We start from the raw sequence: 19,141 nt of genomic DNA on the forward strand, positions 1-19,141 counted from the left end.
TGGGCGTGTCCACAAAAACATTTCAAACCTCTCTCGCTTTCCATATTTAATAAACATTATATTAAAAAAATAATAATAATATATGAATCAGTGAAATAGTCTTGCCCTCGTCCCTTAAAATGAAGAATTATTATGAGGAATAATATTCCTTATTTTATTGATAGTTTAATGGACGTTTTTCCATTTAAACAGCCTCATCGTAAACAATACCCAGTGGATCTGGGCGTCCATTTTCCAAGGCTCAGCGCCACTGGGAGCATATCTTCCCTCCTATTGAAAATTTAAATGTCCGCGGTACTCTAGACTACTAGACAGGAAGTTGTCAGACCCAATACTCCACTCGTGTGCCATTTTGGAGGCCGCGTCTCTGAAAAAGGGTGTCTGGCGAGGTAAACACAGAGCAGCCGCTGACACTGATTACCAGTCTGCTCCGCTCAAAGGAGGAACCGTGCGCTTTTGGAGCCGTGAACTGAAATCTACGACTGTCCTCCAGTGAAACACACACAGCACATCCTGGTCATAATTTGAACAAATTGGTATCACGCGGTGGACGGTAAACCCGGCCCAGCTCGCCATCTGCCGGTGGAAATCAGCGCAGAGCGGGCGGGGTGGACGCTGACGTAGATGAGTACTCTAAGCTGACGTCCTCTATTCAACGTCACAAGCTGAATAGAGGACGTGGGATGAAGAGGAGGAGGGGCGGTCCAATCCTCACCAACCGCCACGCATCTGCAAACTTTTCCGGGGGGAGACACGCCCCCTCCCTCACCCACTTTTTTGGCATTTTTAGAAATTGTGCAGTGGGGGAAGCGAGGCTCAAACCAGGGGGGCGGAAATACCTCGAGTACATCAGTGCACCGGGTTAGACAGGGATGGATAGTCCAATGGAAGAGACCATAAATCGGACCTACCGCACATTATCCTGCTTATGACACGACTACTTGCTGAATTAACAAACATATCGAGACGGGATATTGATTTCAGTTGACTTTATATCTAGTAAGCCTGTTTGAGACCGTAAAGAAAAACAGTCAACGATCCGAAAGAACAAAGCCTAACCCTACGTATTAATAACTTATTCACTGTTACGTCCCTCATCCATCTCTTCAAGTCTTCCCTTGTGGTGTCCGTGAGGCCTCGCCAGATAAGGGCAGGGGGGGGGGGGGGGGGGGGGGTTGCCGCCATTGTTGACTGACAGCTGTCATTATTCAGGGAATAAACGAGCGCCGTCGGTGGCTGCAACGGCACGCGGTGATGAGCCGCGGCCGCCGCTGCCCTTGACGCGTGCGCTGTCGTTTCCGCCGCCGCCTGCGGCCTGCACCGGGATTCTCGCTTTTTCCTCTCTTTTTTTCCAACCCCCCCCCCTTGCTATCGAAGTTCCCGCGTTTGCCGGAGACAAACCGATGAGTGGCAGGCGTATGTCGGCGGGGGTACGACCCCCCCCGCCGAGGGCGATGTGCGCCCGCCGCGGACAGATGGACTAATACCTGATGATATGTTTTTGCCTCCGCCCGCTCCTCTGACGCCGGGTCTGGTGAATAAATGATGAACTTAAAAGGCATCAAACAGCCGTGGTCAACAAGCGATCAAACCAGGGCACCGAATAGGGAGCACAAATTATCATGAACCTGTGTGTGTGTGTGTGTGTGTGTGTGTGCGTGTGTGTGTGTGTGTGTGTGTGTGTGTGTGTGTGTGCATGCGCTTGCATACAGGATGTGGAATTTGTGGTTTTACCGCACTTCTTTCTGATAAATCGACGCCCTATTTGCAAGGTAACTTGTAATGCCATTCACGAATTCCCGGTCAACGAAAACAGAGCATTTGTGTAATGTTCACCAATGTCAGGGTACTTCAATGTTTTTTCCCCAATTTTTTTATTATTATTATTATTTTTTTTCTAAGAACACTTTTCACACTTAATTTCAAAGTTTGATCCACAGACAAGGTCGAGTAACGATTAGAGATTGATCGCAGGAATATGTAAATCGACTGAATCTAGAGCAGCCTGTGCTTCTGTTTGTGCTCCTAAAATTGTTTTCATGGACATGTGCTTTCAAAATGGTGTCATAGATCATACAATAGACACATGATCTGAGCTTTCCAATTTTCTGAGAACTTTGTACAAACTATATATATATATATATATATATATATATATATATATATATATATATATATATTCATGCTGGTGAGATTAAAAATAATAATGAAAAGAAAGCCATGAGCCATGAAGAGATGTGGGCGGTTTTATAACAGATGAGACAAAGTCAGGTTGTGACAGGGGAGCACGTGATGTTGTGCTTTAGTCTCATAGTCTGCGATGAAAACCTAAAGCCTCAAATTAGTCAGATTTTACAGCTAAGCATGTTTCATTTTACTGACGCCCAAACAAAAAGAGCAGTGGTGTACTTTTTTACCGACCTTCATTTTATCCATCTTGAGCCAGCTGAAAACCTCCAATAAACACTACAAATTGCTGACATCTATTCTTTCTATATATATATATATATATATATATATATATCTCCATCCATTATCTATAGCGCTTATCCTCGTGGGGTCGCGGGGGGGCTGGAGCCAATCCCAGCTGTCATTGGGCAGGGGCGGGGTACACCCTGGACAGGTCGCCAGTCAATATATAGATATATATGTATATACACACATACATACACAAGGCGATGCCTGCATAGCGGCCTGTCTTTCAGATTTCATAACTGCATCATCCCATCAGACGAGCGCATACTGCTGAGGAGGCTGGGATGCAGCTGACTTAATACCTAAGTGGAGGGGACGCGAGGCCAGCTGGCAGGACGCCGCCGGCGACGTCCCGCCTCACCCGGCACACGTCACGGTGGAACGCGGGAGTGGATCCGAAGGAACCGGCGATTAAAAAAAAAAAGAGAGAGGTGGACACGGGGCGTTCGATCACGACGGATGGGGATGCTTTCACTGCTATGGAGCTCGTGAGTGGTGATTTTCCCACTTCAATGTGCTTTTATAAAAATGTATAAGGGAATTAACGTGGGAGGGGAGTGGGATTTCCCCCCCCTGGCTGTGTCCAGATAGGATCTGTTCTGCTCTGCTTTGGAGGATTTTGTGTCCTTTGCATTTTTACAATAGTACCATGAGAGAGGGAAATAGACGTTCGGCTGGGGAGTGGTCCGTGTACTCGTATGCATTTTTTGAATATGTGCGCGCGCGTGTGTGTGTGTGTTTGTGTGCGCGTGTGTGTGCAGTCATCATAGTCGTAAAGTGGTAAAGGGGCGTGGGGAGGGTGAATTTCTGCGTTATTTCCCTTTTTCATTTGGTTTGTCAGGCTCGTCCAAACAGGTCGTGTTTGCACGTATCTGCCAGCTCATTGGACGACCTAACATGCTGCAGGACCAGTACAGCCTCTGTCCCTCTCTCCCTCTCGCTCTCTCTCTCTCTGCATCATCTTATCTTTCTTTCCTTTCTTGCCCTCCATCTCTGTATTCATTGGATCTCCCTCCCTCCCTCCCTCTCTCTCTCTCTCCCTCCCTCCCGACTCTCTCCTCTCTGATCCTCGTATTTCAGCTCCGTATCAACTCCATCAGCTCAGCGATCCCGGCGATGCAGCCAAAAGTATTGCGGTAACAAATATCACGGCCTAATCTCGCTCAGGCTTGCGTCGGGGATTGTCGCCTGTGTTTTCCAATTTCGGCACTGAACACGGATGATCAAATTACTGAGGCAAATCATATACGAGAGAGGCGGAGATCTGGGGAGGAGGGTATCACCCGGCGCCATCGGCGGCGACCGGCGGCGTATATTGTGGACGGAGGCTTTCACGTCAAAGGGACCGTCGAATTACTCCCTGGAACGACGTCGCTGGGCAGAATTTGTTTAGGGAAAACGTGTTTGGATGCAGAGCGCCGAAAAAACGGAACGACAAACACCGCCATCATCTTGGACGACTCGCAGCCGGCGGCATTGATGCAATCGCATGCAAGTGTGGCAGCAGGGGGAGCAAGGACGCGAGCGAGGCCGGCGCTAAGCCGGGCGGCGCCATCAGGCTTTGCATGTGCAATGTGTGGAACGGGACTGTGTGATGTGAAGCAAAACAGCAACAATGCACTCACCAGCTTCAGTCACATTCATGACAGCTTTGAGTTTGACTTAAGACAACAATAATTCACATGATTTTGGTCGTGGTGTTGATCGATGTAATATTGTCTACTTGTTTTGTTGCTCATGTGGTTTTAATGAATTGCATGTATATATAACCTAATTTAAAGCTATTATGGTGTTTTCATTAGTACCCAAATATAAGACAAATTAAGACTTGGTGACTTAGACAGACCCAGCACAGAATTGTATTTTCACTTCATCAAATCAAAGACTTTCATCAGAAATATTTCGTTTGATGTTTTTTTAGTGTTCTTTGTATTGATCGTCAGTATTTTTTTGTTTACTTGGTTAGACCATAATAATAAAAGTTTGAATAAATAAATAAATAAAAAACGTGTCCAAATGTGCTACTGAATATGTAAGCAAATTAATGTTGTTGCTTTGTAGTTTTTTTTGTTTGTTTGTTTTTAGACAAACTGACAGACAAATTGACAAGACAAGACAAATTGAAGATAAAAAATGAAGACGGATCATCCAACCTCTGTACTTTCCACTAAATAACACACAACCACCAGCGATGATCCAGTGGAAGTGATCCAGACGTGCACGGAGAAACATCTTTCTGCTCGAGACGCCGCTCCAGCCCCCCAGGCGCAGATCCCGCCACGGCGCTAATGAAAACAATGGCGCCTTTGCATCGGCAGCTGAGCGGGTACTGAGCAGATAGATAAACAAACAACACGGCTCTGAACACTGTGGCTTTTACTCCCCCCCACTGGTACGCAACAGAGAACAAATCTCTTCACTCACCCACGGGCGCTTTGTCATTGATTTCCTTTTCGGTGCGAACCTACCGCAGCTGTTCACAAACCGGCACCTTGTGGGGAAGGCTGAAAATTTTCGGGCCTTGGGGATGAGTCAAAATCACCCGAGGTGCCTTGTGTACGTGTGCACGTGTGTATGTGTGTGTGTGTGTGTGTGTGTTTGTGTGCGCGTGCGCGTGTGCGTGTGTGTGTGTGTGCTTTCACCTGCGATAAAAGCACTTTGTCCACCTCCTCTTGGGGATCCAGTGTATCTGTAATTGCTGAACCTTCTGGATGACCTGGTATCGCTCGGGGTCGCTGCCCTGCAGGGTGGAGTCGTTAACCGCTTGTTAATCTCTGCCTCGGACGGCGGCACGACCCCTTTCCCTTCCTAAATAACCCGTCTGCCCCTGCCAAGCACGCGGCGTTTAAAGGAATACTCCAATCTCTGCGGGGCAATTCGTCGTGGTTGCCCATCTCACCCGGATGCAGGCGAGGAGGACGATGCCGGTTTCATCCCTGTGTGTCCGGAACCGTGATGGAGACGGGCAGCATCCAAACTGTGTTAGCTCAATGGAGGAGTGCCGAGGGTAACGGCTAGTCTTGCTCCTGCTAATGCACCGAGGAATTCACCTTCCAGCGTCTCGACGGCTGAGTTACTAAAGCGATACATCGGAAATAAAAACACTGAGCACACCTGTGCACTACACATCTGCAGGGTGCTACTCGGCCCCTTCAAGGACCGAACCAGTGGCATTCTCTGTGGTGGCCCTCCTCACTTACTGAAGATCTCAAACTCTTAAACACACACACACGCACGCACGCACGCACGCACTCACACACACACACACACACACACACACACACACACACACACACACACACACACACACACACACACACACACACACACACACACACACACACTTAAAGGTCTGTAACCTCAAGCTTTCTGTACTTTTCTATACTGATAGTGTTCTGCTCTTAAAGGTTCTGGTCCCTCCTCCCTTCCTTTGAGAGGCTCCTTCAGTGAGTAGAAGAGCTGCCACCTGCAATGCAGTGACAGTGTCGCAAAGCCAGTGTTGGTTTGAGCTTACTTCTTTATGTATAGTCTGCTGTGGTGTGGGGATGGCGTGGTTTGAGCAGCCACACTTGACCTGGGTCTAGGTAACTGGGGAACCAGGATCAGAGTGGCTGCATTCCTGTTGCTCGGTGGTTGGTCTAACAAGCAACAGGTTAAAACCCACATCCCCACACACACTCAGGAGACAGGAGCCCTTGTCATGACACGTGTCTATCTGCTCCTGGGCTAATTCCAACCAGCCCACTCTCTACAATACACTGTGTCTACAATCCCGTCGTCTGTGTCTCTGTGCCGGAGGTCCCTGAAACGCCACTTGGGTGGCGCGTGGGAGGTGAAACCGCCACATCTAGATTATCAAACTTTTTTTGCATATTATTTAATCGGTTCATTGAAGATCACAGTCTCACACCTCTTTTTGTGTACCTTTACATATCAACTTATTTCATAGGTGTTTGAACATACATTTTGTTGTTGTCATTTTTGTTGTTTCAACGGCCCATTATTTCAGAAACCTCAATAGTCCAAAAAAATGTTAGGTTGGAGTTGGTTAAGTTAAGGTGTAAGCAAGATGGTGAAGTTAAGCTTTGAGGTGAGAGATGGTTAAGTTTAGGGTTAGGGTGTCGCCCATGTCCAATACATTTGTCCGACTATTGGGGTTTTGGAATAATGGGAGGGGAGAACAATGGCAGGCACCAATTAGACAACCTCATACTATAGAAGTCTTGGAGAGTCTTTACAGCGAGCACAAAAAAGTGAATTGTTTTATATTTTATAAATATCTTTATTTTTATTTCTTCATAATAAAGAATGTGTGCACCTTCTCGCTCTCCCTTTTTAAGTGCTTGTCTGTGGATTGGACCAATGTTGAGGCCTTGGAAAACAACACAAGGTGAACGTCAAATAATGAACAAATGTCTTTATTTGAACAAATTAAAACAATAAAATGACATGGCGGATCCCCTCGAGAGTAGAGGCAGGTCGAGAAGGTGTAACGGCATCCAAATCAATTCTGTTTCGGACTGAAGCTTATTGCTTATTGTTGCTCGTTATTATTTTTAGCTACTTATTGCCCGCTTCTTGCCGCACAGCAGCGCCACCACCTTCTTCCACATGATGCATCGGTAGTTTCAGTCCAGCCATTTACTAACCGATGGACTGGAAAAGCAGAAGGATTTTACGACTTAACGTCAAATGTTGCGGAAACTTTGCACTTACTTTGCTGACGATGTGCGGGGCCATTTGCGGAACATAGAGTGGAAAAGAGTCACCTGTGCGAAATCGGCAATTAGCTCAGTTGAAACGAGCGAACTTCTCCTGAGATGAATGTCAATTAGGGAAACCAGGGTTGTGTGTCTTTGGTAAATCACACTCATAGGGGAAGAGTCCTTTGCTGTTTTCAATAAGCCACGTGCAAACTGTTCGAACCATGAAACAATGTCCTTGAGTTCTGGGTCATGGATTGATACCGAGCGCCAGTCGGATCCTGGTCATTTACGCTGTCGATAACCTCATCCACTTTAAATCGAATATAATCCACGGCAGTTCAACATGGGATTGGATCGTTCCCTGCACCAGGGTGCGATTGTCACAGCAGGTGGTCTGGTCAAACAGGGTCAAAGTTAATACTGTCCCGGGACCAAATCAGCAGATCAGCATACCCGGGAGACCGTGACTGCAATCTCTTTGGGATGGGACGGGATGTGAAGACACCGCAGTAATGTGGATTAATTTGTTTTGGATGGGAGAATATTCGTCGGTATTCTCTATCAATAATGATGGTGGATCTGCAGCATCATAGCAACAAGGTGTCAAGAAATCTGGCCAATCCCCACAAACTTGGAGGTCACACTACGAAGAGGAAGCACCAATCGTTGGAACCCTCAAAGACAGGTGGTCTTTAATGTCTTAATCTCTGTGTGGATGACGCATGCCTTCACGTATCAGTAAGTGAAAGAACAGCTGCTGCTTTTCTGTGACTCACCGTCCTTTGGGAAATAATTAACAGGGTTGTTGCTGTGCGGAATGTAAATGATAATTTGTTTGTCCTCCATTAAGCTGTACACAACTCCCCATACAAAAAGAGTGGAATCCGCTCATGTTCTGACTTCTGGCAGGCCGTTTCAAAGAGTGCAAAGCGTCTTCTGCAAAGCTGATCTGATGCAGGGTCTGTTTTGTTTATGCCTTTGTCTCCCTTCTGCGCAGCTTTTAATTGCAATATTGGCATGCGGCGGGGCGGCCACTGTCAAAACAAAACAGGCCGGCGCATGCGGAGATGCATCAAAGTCACCTGAAGGCACAGACGATCTTTCATCATTACCAATCAGCATGTGAGTCCGTCTCAGTCGCTGGAAAAATAAAATTAACCCCACCCCCCCCAAAAAAAAATCAAATCGTGGCTTTTCCCTTGCCCCACTCAAGGCAGATTTGCATTAAGTTTGAGTGACATGGGTTGAAAGACTTGATCTGAGTGTGTGTGTGTGTGTGTGTGTGTGCACGTGTGTGTGTGTGTGTGTGTGTGTGTGTGTGTGTGTGTGTGTGTGTGTGTGTGTGTGTGTGTGTGTGTGTGTGTGTGTGTGTGTGTGTGTGTGTGTGCGTGCGCGTGTGTCTGTGTGTTTACTGAGCTGAGGTGTGCACCGTGCATACATGTGCAAGTGGGTGGTATCAGTTTGATTGATTCACTGGCGCTGGCAGGGGCTGCGGAGGCTCCACTTCCCCTGTGCCTCAAAGTTTAATCAACACCTCAGACTGGGAGCCAACGCAGCCGCTCATTCATTCAGCCTCCGCCATTTCTATGCATCCATATTGATTCCTTGTGTGAAAGATTGCAGTTAAGGTCTGTCCTGTGTCTGCGTGCCACCATTTGTGTTGGGGTAGGTTTGTGCATGTGTGTGTTTGTTTACGTGTATTCGCTCGACCGTGTGTGTATGTGCCTGTGTGTGGCCGTGCAGGCAAGCACGACGAGCCACCATTATTCCGAAATGGACCCTGACCTCCTGTAATCCTTTCATCAGATCTAGGGAGGAGAGAAAAAAGATGCAAGTGAAACACACAACTTCTGTGATGTTAACAACACCTAGCTCAGTGATCGGCTGCTGGAAAAAATACAGACTGACTCAGAGGGAATGATAGGAGAGAGCATGTAATTTTCTATCCCAGCCAGAACAAGTGAAATTTAATTAGGGCCACTATATTGAATCAATACTATCATCATAATTAAATTCTCCATCAAAGTGTGAGGCTCTGAGGATGACAGGATTGATAGATATCACAACATGGCACAGGCCAGAGGAGGCAAAAGAGTTAATTTAGAATTTGAGGGAAAATATCACAGGTATTTTGTACCGGCTGCAGAGCTGTGGGCAAGAACACCGGCCAGGAAAATAAATATTCTCTTTCAGACCCCAAACACACACACGAACGCACCAACAGAAAGAGTGAGCGAGCCTCCCAGATGCATCAATTGCCCCCAAACATCCTTTGAAATGTTTGCCGTGAGCAGCTAATGGACCTGATGGCACAGACCAACATAACTCAGTTAGGGACGGACCTGTGTGAATTGCAGAGAGCACCGAGATAATACGGTAATTATGGATGGAAACCTGGCTGTGCTTAATGCACATAATCACCAATTTGTGTGCAAATGTGTAAGAGCTTATGCAGACAAATGTGATGTATATGACACACGTATGTGAATTTCATTGGGCTTATCGGAGGCTTTGCAGTATTATTTATGGTTCTTTTTATGCATATGCACAATACTGCTTGGATGCAGCAAACACATGTCTGTGCACGTCGTTATTTATGGGACCGCTAGGAATCCATCTAGCTGTCTGCAGCATTTCATCTTTCCATTCAGGCAGAGAGTAAGTAGGTTGGCACCTAACGAGCCGGTGCCTGGGAATAGCACAGGGTCCATTCAATGCCGAGGCTCCTGGCTCTACCATTAGCAGCAATGAGGGCCGGGGAGTAACGTGGGTGTGCCAGGTCAGGAGAAATGTACCAACACATGCTTCCTCAGACACACAGGGGCCTTTCCGTCATTACGGAGCCCTCGGGGATAGAATGCTCAAGTCTAGCACGAGCAGAGGCTTCCATCCCCCTACAAAGAATGAGGGATGAGGGAAATGAGGGAAAAATCTCATCTCCGCGGCCACGTCCATGTCATCGCACTAAACCCTGATTGCGAAATTCCTTGTGAGATAAGTATCCATGAAAATAGTAGTCCATGAAATAACCAACATCCTAGAGTGTGGTTTTGCTGTGGGAGTCTTTGATTAGTGAGAGAACTGGAAGTTCACTTCAGTAGGATGTGTACGGGAAAAAAATTGTAGGCCGTTATTGCAGAAGCCTGCGTTATTGACGTATGGCTTCTTTTGTTATTGTTTCGTATAGAAGGCCTCGCTCATTAAATCTGAAAAACACGGACTGCAGCAATTTTCTTCAAAGGCTGGCGCCCCCTCACCTCCATGAAAGGAGAAGCAACTAAATGACGGCACCGACGCACCGCGAACAAACCCACAATATAATGTACATTATATTATCTTGGTGTCAGAGGTTTAAACGGGTTGCTGTGCAGGTGTTTTAAATGACATATTGTTTTAAATGTACCATCGCTGTCAAATTCCACTAATGTCTGAATAAATAAATAAATAAATAAACAAAACAAGAAAGGGGTGTTATATCAGCTTGAATGAGCAGTGAGTCCCCGTTGCTGCGAGGGCGACGCATGTTACCGCAACGTCCATAGCACTACCCCTTGCAGAAGGATTACTGCTGGATGCAAGTAATTCATCACATATGGTCAAATCGTCTCCCCCGAGCATCCGGGGGAAAACTTTGAAATATTTTAAACTTTATAATGAAATAACTCAAAATGAGAGGTCCTTTTGGAATATTAGTGCATAATTCAGGCTCATTGATTATTAATCGAAGCGACTGGGGACCGGCTTCAGCCTCTGAAAGGTTATGTAGCAAAGCGTCTTGCTTCAGAAATAACCCAAAAGTATACGGAGTGGTAGTGGTTTTGATATTAATTTGCCATGGGTATAGGGAGCTGGGAGCTGAGGGGAAGGCCTCTCCTTCACCGTGGCTATGGCACTGCAAGCCGTGGCTAAAGCTCTCGTCCATGGCCTGATTTTGTAACCTCTCCTCATTGTTCTGCACCTCTTCTATGTACTTCAATACCATCCCTGATTCATTCTTCCCCCACACTCGCCCCCTTCTCTAGCTTAGAAATCTCATACACACAATCGTAGACCTTATTAAATAGACTGCTGCTTATTTTCAAGAGTTCCAGGCTTGTTAGGTTGTCTTTTTTGACCCTTCCATCGCACCAATATTCCCATCTCATGTTATAAACCCACCTCTCCTTCCACTCTCTTCATGGTTCTCCCTGGTTGTACCTCGAGTCTTTTTCATTGGACGCGGTAGTTGCCCTGGACCCCTTCACCCCGATGTCCTTCCTTGGCTGCTGTCCCAGTTGTTTGGGACTGGCATCCTGATCCTTTTCGTCCGTCCTTGCGGCCAAGTGGCTGGGTGACGCAACCCTTTACCAAGAAAGAAACTCTTACCATTGGAAGATCCAATGGGTTCCAATACGGTTTCATATTTTACAAATGCAAGAATGGTTGTTAGCACTGGGGCAGATGGGGAGGGTTAATACTCTCAGAAAAATGTTGGTGGTATGACCAGAAATACACTGTGGACTGTGTTTTTGAAAACAGAAAAAGCTCAGTATGGAGTGACATGCAATAATTAATTGCTTTCTCTCACTTTGTGCTTTAATTAACTGCACACCCTTGTGTAACATAACATATTCCATTTTGGTTCCATCATGGTTTCAAAGTGACTTGCAGTACAGTGAGTGCATAGTGCATGCATTACAGTACAGGCACTCCTAGTTGGAGTAAAACTTGTGAGCTGAACCATCCCCAATGGGTTAGCGTGGTGAGGTCTATTATGTATTGAATAGAATAGTTCTTTAAAGCGAACTCCAGCACTATTGCGGAGCCTCCCCATCAGGAATGACTGAATCTCTAAACGTCCTGCTGGATGTGAGCCATTAAGGTGCAAAGTGTGGCGATGTCGCCATTGCTCCGCGTGGTGAGTGAAGAGTCATTACATTTACATTTAGTCATTTATCAGACGCTTTTATCCAAAGCGACTTACAATTGTTCAAACACCGACGGACGCAGCCATCAGGAGCAATTAGGGGTTAAGTGTCTTGCTCAAGGACACTACAGCATGCTAGCAGGAGGAGCCTGGGATCGAACCAGCAACCTTTAGATCACTAGACCACCAGCTCTACCTCCTGAGCTACCATCCCCATTACCCCGTTAAACAGTGATTCACCTCCGAGGATTCTAAAATGGATGGCCTCATCAGCACAATTATTTTTGTCTGCGTGTGAAAAGATCACACGTGACAGTGGAAAACATCTTTGTCTATCCTCAAACTCATAAATGACAAAAACACACAGATTTGTGTCCACACGCTCCCTGGCACACACTCAATTCATTGCACACAAACGCAATCACACCGCTGTTGCTGGGGAGGGTTCGCAAAGACCCCTGCGTTGAAATGCGTGGATCGTTCCTTCATTTAGCCGATCCCTCTGTGATTGGTGTCAAGCCCCGCCTCACCTGAAGACGCCGCACGGCGAGCACTTCCCCCGACGCATCGCGACAAGGAGGATCCAGGGCTGCATTCCGGCAGCTGTCTCGCTCTTGGCTCAGAGTTAGCGGGGTCGCTGGGGGGCTCTGGGCTTCAGTGGGAACGGACGGCTCTGCGTTTAATGAGCTTGGAGCAGACCCAGACTTTGGTCTCTTTCATCCCCACAGCGATCAGCGCAGCCAGTTAGCCCAGTGAAGCAAGGGAAGGCCTCATTCACAGCCCTCTCCACTTCTAGCCCTTTCTCACACTATCGCTCTCCCTCAATCTCTCTCGCTTTCCACGTCATCTGACGACGTCTTTCTTTCTTTGCGTTCACACCTGATCTCTTGTTCTAAAAGAGCTTACACCGTAGCTATAAGCAATATTTTCTTGAGGTTATAGGGTTATCGTATTGAATCGCAGGACAGGTTGGAAATGTCTGGAGCCGGAAATAAACAAAAAATAGTCGTGTTTAGTACCTTTCAACATGTTTCAAGGATCTGGACTTACTTAAGTGGTATGACTTTCAACTTCTACTCCACTACCTCCATATTTCTAAGAAAAGATATTTGTGGCTTTCCTATTTTTTTTTTATCAAGATTTATATGAATATACAGTATATTTCAAGAGCAAGTAAAGCCAAGAGGAAAAATCATGGACTAGATCTATCAAACTCATCAACGATCCATGTGGTGTGGGGTGGTGTGGTATAAGCAGTCCTGGGTCTAGATAACTGTGCCTGGGACCAGGGTGGCTGTACGCCTGTTGATTGTCAGAGCAATCAACGAGCAACAGGCAAATCACCCATCCCCACACACACAGAGGGAGAGCGTCGTCATGACATACTGTATGTCCATCTGCTCCCGGCTTGTTACATCTTGCCACTCTCTACAATAAACTGGTGTGTTTGCAACACTTCCTCCCTGCCTGTCTCCCTGTGTTGGAGGGCCCTGAAAACGGCACTCGGGTGGTGGGTGGCAGGAGGAACTGCAACAATCCATTAGATCCACATACATATTCTCATGTAAATTTAAAGCATAATCTGCATGAACATCATATGCAGAAAACATGTAGTAATTAATACTGTATAAGTAGCGTAAGCAGTTATATCAGGGCGCTGGATATGTTATATTTGTTATTTTTTCATTTCAGTTTCACTTTTATTTAGTTCTCGGGGATATATTGAGGGATGAACCCTTATTTTCAATGATGCCGAGATCAAATTAGGCAGAAAAATAAATAAATAAATAAATAGTCAAGAAGACAATAAGAAGAACAATTTCCATTTAAAACAATTACATTCTAAAACAATGTGATTTGTAAGCATATTTTCAAATGTGACCCACCGAAGTACTTAAGGGTCATGGCATTTGACTTTTTTTTCCCGCATCATTTGATAGTGAAGAATCAGAGCTACAAAACAAGATGTCACTTGTGCAAATCAAGCATTTCTTTTTTAAAGCTATGACTTGTTAATGACAAGGGTGTGGCAAATTGTGATTCTGACATAATCACCTCCAAAGTCTCCCCCAGAATTGGCTTAATTCAGCCAGCTCCCATACTGAAATGGGGTTGGACGTCTAACGACTAACAGGCATGGCCTGTTGAAAGGGGACTTGACACCTTGCTGAATGGCCACTTGACAGCCTGCTGAATGGGGCAATCTCTGCAATGTTTTTGTGTTTAGAGGGAATGTTGAACAGCGTGATCGACAACAGCTTTTGTTTAAAGAAAGCTTTTATTTAACAGTAAGAATATACATGTTTTATAAAAGAGGAATTATTTAAGAGTTTAAAAGTGCGGACAAAACAACAAAATGGACAGTCTATTAACAATATAAGTATAAATGAGGTTGGCCGACAAACAAAACCTCATGGCTAATTAACATACTGCTGAATGAGCCAAAAAGGAACAGCTCCACAACACACAAAAAAATTAGTTTTAAAAAAATGCTTTTATTTCACAGTAAGAATATACTGTACATGTTTTATGAAAGTGTAATTATTTTGGAGTTTAAAAGTACGGACAACACAACAAAATGTAGAGTCTATCAATATTATAATTATATAATATTATTATAGTCTCAGAAAATCTGAAATCTGAAAATCTGTCACCAACCTCCACTCCACCAACGCACTTCATCAGGTCATCGACTTCTTCCATTGTAACAACAACGGACGTATCGTCGGTCTCCTCCTGTGGTTCTTAAAAATATTCTGTTTCATCGTCACATTAAGTTTGAAGTCCGCTGTTTGAAATGTTCTCCAAGTCCGGGATAATATCAGATTCAGCAGCGCTGTCGTTCTCCGCGTCGCTGTCGGAGAACTGACTATCATCGTGGAAAATGATGTCCAGTACGTGCTGCTTTCACTGACTTGGATCTATCGCACTGGTCAGATTAAGGTCCAAAATATGATTCAGAGATTCCTCCACCCGCTTCGCGTAATCCATAACGATACGGAGAAGAAAGTTTTCACAGACAAGTGAGACCGAAACACCCCCGTGCTGCGCTTTAACCGTCTGTTTTACAGAAGTGACGTAGGTGCGTGACTTCTTCTTTCGTTCTTCTTCTTTGCGGTTTCACAATAATGGCTCTATGTGTGTGTAAAAGTAGTACGATTCAAAGGTTGAACTCTATCAAAACGGTTTCACATTGTGACTTCACATCAGATGGAATATGGAGGAATGATCTTCACCTGGACGCTCGCTTTAAAGGAAACGATCGATCGGCGTCGTTCACTGCTGTTCTACGTCTTGGTAAGTGAACTGTGTTTCCCCATGTAATCTAATGGGAACATTTATCTCCAAGGTTTAACATTTTTCTACTATTTATAAATCAAACTCGGTTTTGAAAATACGTTGAGAGATAGAAAAAACAAAACACAAAGGAATTAGAATCCGGAAAAATCTCATTTTCCTTCAAGAAGGTTTTTTCAACTTATTTGGATGCTGCTGGTGATTTTAGAAATGCGCGAGATGGCGTCTTTTGATGTGGTGGGACACAAATATCTGCAAAGTTCTTGTAGTTATTATGTGGGCTAACCCCACCCTACCCCAGCTGCACTCTGAGAGCCTGTTTGGGGCCCCCTCTTCCAACTGGTGGTGCTGGGCAGGTAATGTCCTGAGCCTCATCATCACAGAACTCTCTGATCTTGTGGAAGAGGTAGCTCTGGTCTGGGTCTGTCCAGTCCAGGTGGCTGCATAACAGGAAGTGCATCTCTGGGGGGCAGGGCATGGACGTCACCGAGCAGCTGGAATCCGGTCTCCTCGCCTCCAGAAGACATCTTGGCCACAACCACACCAGGATCCTCGGCAACAAAGCTGGAAGACATGAAATAGAATCTAAATCCAAAAATTGTATTTATACATTTATTTGTTTCACCATTACAGTAATTAACCCTTTGTAGAATCAGCAGTTTATGCACAAGACAGTGATGCACTATCCACCAAAAGTGCTGGTACTGTGAGCCATGATGCCATTCTCTTTCATGTGTCGGTGGATGGCACTCAGGCGGTCGTTGCCAATTCTGTTTATAAAATTGTGAAAATACATCACATTTAGCAGGAAATCAATATGTTAGCTAGAGAGGCTTAAGCCCACAACAAGATGCCAGCGTTGTGATGAAATGATAATTACCCGTGAATGAAGGGAAGCAAAGCTCTGCATTTTTGTACACCATCCACTGAGTACTGGGTCCACTGTCTCTTTCTTTTGGTTGGCTTTTTTTTGTTGTCAGAAGTCATTTCAGTGCGTCTCCCATTGCAGGATAGCTGCCCGATGATAAACGTGTCTGTTTCCTGCTTTGTTAAGGCTTCTATCATGTAGCGTGATCTATAGATAAAATCAGAATCCAGTTTCTTTGTACATGATTCCTGGTCAAGCCTGCCATTTTCTTTTCGCCCCTGGACGCATTTGCAGGTAAACTTGAGAATATTGTCCATTGCTACTACTGTATATATAAGAAAGGTTTTTCCCTATTATTTGGCCACTCCTGGTGATTTTAGAAATGCGTGAGGTGCCGGCTTTGGCTGGGTCACAAATGTCGCAGTGGTATCAAGGAATCAATATTTAAAGTGCATTGTAGTTTATTCCACGAGTCCCGAGCACAACATTTAATAGCAGTCTTTCGGTATTCGGAGTTGATGTGCAGAACATCTAGTGTAATCCAGTCCTCAGAGCGTGTTTGACAAGCTCCTACATTGAGGTGTAATAGTGAAGTAATGTAAACTGGTAACTTTTATTAGGAGCGCTTTGTAAATGCACATACACCAGTGTTGATCTTGTCTCCCAAAGAGAGAGCACCAGCCAACCTTTTCTTAGAGAGTACAATGATGGGTACTGTAGGCATCACCAGTAATAAATCTAAGAGCAGAGTGATATACAGCGTCTAAGGGCTGAAAGGTGGCAACAGCAGAATGTCTATATACTACATCACCATAATCCTAGACAGTAAGTAATACAGTTTCAACAGTTATTTTTCTACTAAATATGGGAAAGTAGGTTCTATTTCGATAATGAAAGCCATGGTTCGGCCACAGCTTTTCAACCAGCTTCACAATATGAACTTTAAAAATGAGTTTATCATCAATCTAGATGCCGAAATATCTATAGTGTGGGACTCTTTCAATAGCTGTAACGATTAAAGTGCTAATATGAAGTTTGTTAAAATCGATTTCCTTAGCTCCTGTGAAAAGCATATATTTGTTTTTTTCACCATTTAACACAAGTTTGAGATCGATAAGTGCGTCTTGAATAACATTAAAAGAAAGTTGCAGATTGTCAATTGCCAAGTGCACGGAGTCAGCCCAACAATATAAGATCTGTCGTCTTTGGACAGATGGACGTCAATGGACCGGACAATTTCATTGACATCAATTTTGAACAGATTATATATGTGTTATTTGTATACACTATGAAATATATGAAATATCATGTGTGTGTACAGGATGTGGAAAGGATGTCAAACAAGATGGAGTTAAAAATAGAGTAAACACCTCAGTGGGGAACTGATGTGCGTTTTGATGTTTGAGGCGGGTCATGAAAAGCCATGACAGTTTAGACTGCACATGATTGGAGTCGATTAGCCCCTGACCCAGGGGCCGAGGGTGAGAGACTGCATTCCTGATGCAGATGAAAGGGCTACAGATCTTCATTAGTGCCTGGATCAGGTGGCTGCCGGGCTGGCTGCTCTCCCAGAACGAACCCTGGTCTCTTGGTGATGACCCAACTACTGTGGTGTAAATGCGGTTTGTGATATTTTCACTATGATGAAGTGGCGGAAAAAAAATCGTCCCTAGTACAAAAAAAGGGAGGGAGTAAACGTATTTCCTTATTTTTTTTCTCCCTATGTTAAATCAAATCTCATGGGATCTTTGTGAAAATGCGACACTTGTGCAAAATAATGTTACACGACAAAATGTTGATGAATTGACTGACGACTTGATATTCTTCAGCAGTGGCGTTGTTAGGGGTGGGTGTCCGAGGCTTCAGCCCCAAATGTTTTGTGAATAGCCCCCAATCTAAAATAGGTACCGACTGTGCCCACCAGCGATGGGGTGCCTGTGATCGGTGCGGCAAAAACAGTGTTTCTATTTCAGAAGTAGGTTATTTTATTTTTACTCCGTTTTCTTATGAAACGAATCGGTGATGGGGACACATTCTGCGTCACTCCCTCATCCCGGTGAAGAATAAATGAATGACCCAGGGACTGTATATCCTGAGCCGGGTGGATCTCTGATGCTGACACTAAGTGCTTAGCAACAGGACGAGCACACCAAAGACAGACCTGAAATCAGCACAGTGACAGGAGCCTTCACCACTTCAACAATCATTCATGTACCCTGGAAGCTCTCTCCCTCTCTCTCCCTCTCTCTCCGTGGAGCATAAAAGATAAAAACCTCAGCGAACCCGACCGGCGTGATGGACGGCGGAAAGATCAAATAGATCAATCTCCCGGGCGGCTACAAAGCATGCGCAGTTCTTTCTTCATCTCAAATGACACAAAATCACAGATCAGCCGTGGACAGTGCGGCGCTCTGGCCGGAAATAGACCTGAGACGCGACAGAAATCCCCAAACCTCTCGCGGTTGGATGAAGCGGACCAAGCGTGTACCGTAATGCAATTCTTGAAACACTCACGGTAACCGGGAGGGCGAACCCTCAGTGATCCAACCGAACGGCCACGGCTTAGCAAGACCTACTTGGTGGTGGCTTTGTTCATTAGGATCTTGGACAGGAGTCCAGGAGGCTCGCTAAAGGAGGCTGCGGGCTTCTATCGAAACATAAAGGAACAAGAGTTTTTCTTTCATGCCTCCTCCTCGACGATACTGGGAAGAGAAGGCTCCCACTTCAAAGAGCAGACATTGAGAGTCCCGTGCATTCCAGAGTGCCAATAAATACAGTCCAGAATTCAAACAAAGAAAAACTGTTCACAGTCGCGAGGCGTCGATTAAGATCTCTGATTTAACAAGTACTTCAGCGCATTCTGCGATAAAGACGACGGGGAATGAATAG

Source organism: Zeus faber, assembly GCF_960531495.2.
Source record: "Zeus faber genome assembly, chromosome: 4".
NCBI lineage: Eukaryota > Metazoa > Chordata > Actinopteri > Zeiformes > Zeidae > Zeus > Zeus faber.